Below are 7667 nucleotides of genomic sequence, written 5' to 3'. Positions count from 1 at the left end.
TTAGTCATGAACATTCAGGCTGCAATTGTATTGAGTTGTATATTACTCTTAAACCATGTATACCATCTCAGCAGTCTCAAATAACCAGTCAGGATGAATCTGGTGAATTTGATCCACAATGCTCAGATGACGTCAACCCATAAGCAGAAGTAGAAGTGAACGTCGTTGATGAAGAAGAGGATACCGAGATACATGTCGATCATATGCTGAACAACGACATTGAAGATGATGATCAACCACCGCCAATACCTCCTAGTCATGTCTACAATCCTCCTTAACACATGACAAACATGCATCTGTATGACGATGAAACATCCAACAGTGTTTTCTATAACCCGTATCCACGATCAGAAGGAGAATTAAAGGTGGGAGACATGTTCCATACCAAAGAAGAATATGTGCGAGCTATCAAAAAAATCCACATGAACAACTCTGCTGATTTTACAGTGAAACACACTAATTCGAGAAGGTATGTCATCGAATGTCGTAACATCCTTTGTAAGTTTCGGTTGCCTGCGTATTACAAAAAGAAAAACGACTCTTGGGAGATAGCTTCAATAGACCAACCTCAAAGTTGCATTGCAACTAACGTTGAACAAGATCACCGTAAATTAAGCGCTGCATTGATATGTCAAGACATTCTGTCTTGGTTAATAAAGACCCATAAGTAAAGGTGAGTATAGTTAAATCCCATATCATAACAAGATATAATTATACTCCATCTTACAAGAAAGCCTGGATTACGAGGACAAAGGTTGTTGAACAGTTATTCGGCATCTGGGAGGATTCATACAAAGAATTTCCACGGTTTTTATGGGCACTAAAAACATATGTCCCACGAACTGTGGCAATTATGGAGACATTGCCAGCAATGATGCCAGACGGAACTTGTGTTGCAGGTAATAGAATCTTTCACCGTCTCTTTTGGGCGTTTGACCCATGCATCAAAGGTTTCGCATTCTGCAAACCTATTATTCAAATTGATGGCACTTGGTTATACGACAAATACAAGAGTACTTTGCTTATGGCGGTTGCACAAGACGGCAACAACAATGTCTTTCCCATTGCCTTTGCTCTGGTTGAAGGTGAAACGACTGGTGGATGGGGTTTCTTTCTTCGACATCTCAGAACGCATGTGGCTCCACAAGCCAATCTCTGTTTGATTTCTGATAGACATGCTACCATTGAGAGTGCCTACAACAACCATGACAACGGATGGCATGATCCTCCTTCTACCCATGTCTATTGCATTAGACATATTGCACAAAACTTCATGCGTGCAATAAAAGATAAGAATCTTCGCAAGAAGGTGGTGAATGCTAGGTATGCTCTAACTCATCCATCATTTCAATAACATGGACAAAACTTTAAAATAAGCGGATGAGATATACACCAGTATCAAATGATAAACATAATAGTATAAATTATAATGCTTTAGTGTAAATATTTTGCAGATGGGTTTCCCCGTATACTTTCTTCCAGCCAGTTGGTTGGATCTGATTAGTGAGATTAGGCCATCCAACTCAAACAACTTCTGCTATTTGGATTCCAGTCCCTAGAATAACAAGATTCCATTCATAAATTCATAACCAACAAGGACAACATTCAATTGTATTTGCACAAACTGAATGAATATGAAATTCTAACCTGGAACGTTTTCTCTTGTTCGTTGATTCATCGTGCGAAAAATCTTCCTTAGTCAGATCCTCAAATGGCCTGTTCCAATAATAAGTATTGAGATGCTGAAATTTATTATGTACACAAGTACTTTGGGATGTGCTGACATATTTGTCTGGTGTGTCTATTCACTGTGGTTGTTACAATGTGTTTAGGGCTTTAGGCTATATAATCTTTGTTATTTAGCAGAACACCGAACTATTCTATTTTTGAATTTATTGTATCAATTATCATTTATCAAAAATTAAAGTTAGGGCTGAATGGAAAATTTTACATTTTTAACTTTCTCTTGTGCCACGACAGCGATCCAACCAAAGTTAAATACCAGAAGAGCATAAAGATAACATCAGCAGCTAACAAAGAACTGATTACTACTAAGAAACTCTACCAAATTTATTTCTTATTTTTTGAATTAGTTAATTCATCCCTGAAATTGTAAAATGTCACTCAAGATAGTCTCTAGGTTAACTTTTTCCGTTAGAGGCTACGACTTGGCGCTATGACTTGGCGCGTTAAGTGGACATGTCACATTAATTGATCTAAATAATGTCACATTAATTGATCTCAAATAAATGCCACTTCACTAGGGATAAAGTTGTCTATTGTCCATGAATTTTACTTATACACACATCAACTTGGAGACAAATTTATTAGTAATTGCAATTGTGCAAGGACTAATTACCGGCAAATTAGTCTTTTAAAATTGGATAGATGAAATAGAACGGAGTAGAGCGGAATGGAACATGATGGAATGGAGTGGAGCGGAATGGAACATAGATTCCATTCTATTATTTGTCTATTTTTTATAATTTGACTGAACGGAGAAAATTGAAGGACTAAATGGAATAGGATGGAATAGATTCCATCATGTTCCACTTCGCTCTATACATTTTTTGCAAATCCATACAATGAAATCACATTATTTACCACTCCATTGCATTTCATTCCATACCACCAATTTAAACATTCCCTAAATTTTCATAGAATAGATTTGGGATCAACTTGGAGAGCCAACATACCCAACTAACTTGTTACATCATAGTCTCTAACAATAAAAGATGATATAGGGATTATTTTAAACTGACTTTGTACAATTTCATTGATGTATTTGCCAATTCTCAAAAACTCAAGACTATTTTGACAGATGATTACAACTTCAACTTACAACTTCACCGATCAATTTGCATGTTCACTCACAATAATATAACAATGAACAAGATAACAGCTAGTACTCAAAACACACAAAAATCATCAATCAACCGGAATCACCAATTTAGCCCTAAAATTGGGCTTGCATGAAACTAACAAAATTTCGGAAATGTCCCTAAAATTAAGAATATCAAATCACATTAGTCCTGGTAGATCAAAGAAGAACCAATATTAAATAATTGAGATCCCTAAAATTCAATTTCATTACAAAATTATTAGTGATTCATTATTAAATCCTAACTTTCTCATAATAGTTCAGAATTAAGATTAAGATATACAATAATTAACCAAAATTGAGTTAATTACAATCAAGGAGAGAATGAGAAATGATCTTACAAGTGAAATTAGAAATCGTAACAACAGCATCATCATCACCTGAAACAGGATTTAATCTATCAGAAGTCATGTTATCAAATAGAGCTTCTTTATACAACGACTGTATGAGGTTGCTGAAGATACTGAACATGAATGAGCTCGTCACCCACCCTAGCCGGCACATATTTGCAATGAAGGATTTTAAAAATTGGGAAAGGCTTTATCTACATAACCATCACCCTGTGTACAAGAGTTAACCTCAAAATTATACCTAGTTCACCAATAAGAACTCATAGCCAAATACAACAAAAATAAAATAGGACTAGTAACCTATTGAGACTTCTTATATAAAAAAAATACATGCTGCACTTTATTTCTTCAATGATCAAAGTTTACAGAGATTGCCCCACCTTCTACATTTCTATCCAGGTGAATTCTTATTTACCTAAAATGAAAAGAGCTATCTAATAACATCAACTGGTGCAAATAAACATTGTTTGGTAGGTGAACTAATTCTAAAGATTTCAATACATTCATTTAACTCCTAAAAGATGAGGCTGCAAGTTGGAACTTTGAAAGAAGATCCTTCAAAGTAAGCAGAATCTTCCCTATGACACTTCTGGTTGATTTGATCGACCAAGAAGCGCAACCTCATGCCTATTCAAACAAAATATTTAGTAGACAACAAGCAACAGAAGATTATGCATTTGCTCTTATGCAGATCAATCTAATCATTTTCATGGGTGGAAGAAATCATCATCTGCTATGTACCAAACCGGCCAACATGACACAAATTCTACCCGATATATCCATCCCAGATACAGCCTCTCTTCTATATAATGAGATTTATTTTATATGAATTTGGAGAAATTTCCTTTTGCAAAAAGAATAAAATTAGGTGTGCCAATCATCAATTCAAATACACGGCTACTTGTATACAGCTACAAGCTAAGTGGTGGCAATATTCTAAGAGAACAAACATAGTAAATAACCAGGAAGTGGAGTGGGTTTAAAATGATTTGAACCATGAAAGGAACTCCTACAAAAGACCTTTCATTCTTATGCCTGATATACATTGATGTAGCCACAAAATTAGGTTGTTTTCACTTTCTCAAACCATACAAGCTGTAAGGACAGTCCTGTCTTGTGCATGAATTGAAAATCAACTAAATAAAAACTTATGTAGCACCAACATTTCGGATTGAAGACATGTCTATCACTTCCACATTTTTTAAATTATTACAAGTGTTGATTTGATATTCTCATATCTGGAGTCTCTAACAGTGTTTCATAGATGTTAAATACTTATCATTCAACATAGATGAGACTCGAAAAGAAAACTTCTTACCTGAGGCTGAAGGTAGCAGCAGAGTCCATTCGGTGTTGAAGGTAGCATTTCAGCAATGGAAAATTTGCCGGACAACAAAACCTTTGGTGTTCACTTTAGTATTGCAAACTACTACTTTGTATCGTCACTACTCCATAATGAAATTGAATAGTTTATTTAGTTATCCTCTAAACTACAAACAAGACAAGACTTAAAAAGATGAAACTGAAATAAGCAGTGCAAAATGAGAGAAGAAAGCATATTTTAGCTTTTAGCTTTTTCTACAACAACAACAATGTACTCAAAGTTGGTTCTTTATACCCAAGGAACGTTGAAATTAAAAAACAAATAGACAAAGTTTCCTTTTTACTCATCCCTCCATTTAAACAAACCCGATTAGGACCCAAACAAAACTCACAAATTTGATTGAGTCATTTTCACAAACACTAGACATGCCTAAAAACTAAGAGCTGCCACCACCAGTGGTATTTCGAATCCGGTAAATTATGCGTCCTTTGGAGGAGTCATAACGACTGACTTCAACTCTAACTCTATCTCCGGGAAGGATCCGAACATAATTCTTTCGAATCTTTCCGGAGATGTAGCCGAGGATAAGGTCTTCGTTGTCGAGGAGAACGCGGAACATGCCGTTGGGGAGGGATTCAGTGATGAGACCTTCGTGGACCCATTTCTGCTCGCTGGCTTTGTCGGGTGTTGGAGACTTGGCGGCAACAGTGAAAATGGAGGGAAGAGGGGAGGGGTTTAGCAGCGGAGGAGGGCGTAGGAATGATGGAGTGTGGAATGTGTGGTTATGGTTGTGGGAGTGAAAGGATAAGGAGTGGGCTGTGGTGAAGGATAGACGATGATGAATGATTGGAGCGTGGAATTGGATAGAAGATGATGTAAACATGTTTGCTGATGATGAAGGATTTGGGATTTAAGCTTCTAGTTTATTTGATTGGGGTGTGAGGAAGATGGGATTTTTTTTTGTGTGTGGGAGGGATAAGGTTTTGGAGACGGTAATAATAAGGAGACCAAGAGATGAGATTAATGTAGTATGTGATTCAAAATCCAATAACATGAAGGACCAAAGAGATTAATGTAAAACTCAAATGTATCATTTATTCATGGGTCTTTCTCCACTTCAATGAAAAGTTATTAACCCTAAAAATTACTAACTACCAGATCTGTCAAATAAAATATGATAATTATATTATATTAGATATTCAAATATAATAAATTAATTTTATTTTTAAAAAAAAATGATTTACTAAATGTATCTATTGAGTTATCTCATCCGCTTATTTTAAAATTTATTATATATTATCTTTTTAGTTAAAAAAATAATTTGATAAACTATTCAATAGAACAAGATAAAATAATTTAATAAAATTATTCATATAAAATAGAGTTTAAATATTAAAAAAATAACAAGAAAAATAAATATTTGTTAATAAACTAAAAAGTTAATAATTAGTTTATAAAAAATAAAATCATTAGTAATTTTTTAAAAATATTAACTATTTTTCATAAAAAGTTACATATAATTTTTTTGTCATGGTAGTTTTATCATATATATATATATATATATATATATATATATATATATATATATATATATATATATATATATATATATATATATATATATATAATTTTAATCTTTCAAGCGATTTTTCCTCCTTACAACTGAGACTTATTTTCTTCACACAAACCCTTTATTCTTTCCTTGAACTTGGGTGACCTTTGATTTCAACATCTTTTATTTTTACTCATATTCTGCATATCCTAATTCATACCATCTTTACGTTTCACTTGCTTTTAACCATTTATTTGTTTCACATCCTTATTTAGGTATGATTTTCTAGCCCATTTTCCTTATATTTTACTGTTTTTTCTTGTCTTCGCTATGGCTAATATAGGTAATATGTCTACAAACATGATAAATATATATAATGTTTTATGTTTTTTATTGAAGAAAATTAAAATTAAATACTCAATAGGATCAATTAATTTTTATAAAAGTTATTAAAAAAATCTATTTTTATTTATTTATTAAATTCAAAAACTAATAATTAATAAATATGTAATATTTTTTCTATAAATAAATATGTATGAAACACATAAAATCATAAAATAATAATATCATGTTTATTTTCTTGTGTGCCCCAAACACATGATAGAATATTCTATCTTATTAGTTTCATTGCTTCTAGAATTAAATAATTTTTTACCAAATAATGGTGTGAAAATCCATTATCCTAATTTTCTTATAACCCATCTTCCCATACATGTATCTCATCATTCCTCGATATTATTAAATTTTGGAAGTAATCCTACTCCTTTTGTTTGCAAGGAGTATATAAAAAAAATTAAGATTTGAAATATTGTGGGCTTTGTGGTTAAAAAACTTCACAATTTCTTAATGCGCCATATATGTTATTTAGGTATTACGTGAAAATACTTAAATGTCCTTATATTTTAGAAATACATCTTCGGACGCCCCTTAATACGTTAAATGAACCTGAGATACATCTCCGCAACAATTTTAAACATGTATAATGCATCACACTCAGAATTATTTTACATGATTATTGTACTGGAGATGCATCTCCGTTTATTTTTCAGAGATGTATCTCTTTAAACTATCAGAACAAAATTGTACATTTTATGTTTTGTTTAAGTGTATTCAAATTAAGTATATAAAACATACAATCCATATAAACCATACAAACCATATGCAGAAAATGACGTATATAAAACCAGGTGGTCCAAATGTCACATATAAATAAAGTCGAATACAACGATAAAGTAGCATGAGGTGAAAATGAAATATAATAGATAGCACAACTATTATGTATTACTGCACTATTGTACATGTCGGACTACATCGCCTCTGCCTCCTCGGGCTCCTCAGCCATAAATCTCCTTCCCGCCTCTCGGTGCTGTCTCAGGTACATCAATGTCCTTCGTGCCTCCGTCATGATGACATCTAGGACCTGCCTCACATCAGACTCATCAGGATAAATACCCATGGAAATGTTTGTCTATGCAATCTCCATTATGCAATGACATCTAGGCAAGACACCATCAACATGATATAACTATGTATGTTCCTCCTCTAGTATCTCCTGATGAG

At 33.3% G+C, this 7667-nt stretch overlaps 1 long non-coding RNA gene across 1 annotated transcript; it reads right to left on the bottom strand.

Moving 5' to 3' along the window:
* Nucleotides 1–1361: 1361 nt before the first annotated feature.
* On the bottom strand, nucleotides 1362–4927 carry LOC127132116 (uncharacterized). The gene is made up of 4 exons (XR_007806612.1): nucleotides 4550–4927; nucleotides 3223–3441; nucleotides 1648–1716; nucleotides 1362–1555 (listed from the first exon to the last, which is right to left on the bottom strand). It is a non-coding gene; the product is annotated as an uncharacterized LOC127132116 (long non-coding RNA).
* Between the last annotated feature and the right edge of the window lie 2740 nt (nucleotides 4928–7667).

Source organism: Lathyrus oleraceus, chromosome 3, assembly GCF_024323335.1.
Source record: "Lathyrus oleraceus cultivar Zhongwan6 chromosome 3, CAAS_Psat_ZW6_1.0, whole genome shotgun sequence".
NCBI lineage: Eukaryota > Viridiplantae > Streptophyta > Magnoliopsida > Fabales > Fabaceae > Lathyrus > Lathyrus oleraceus.
This window is presented reverse-complemented; position numbering and strand designations above follow the sequence as displayed.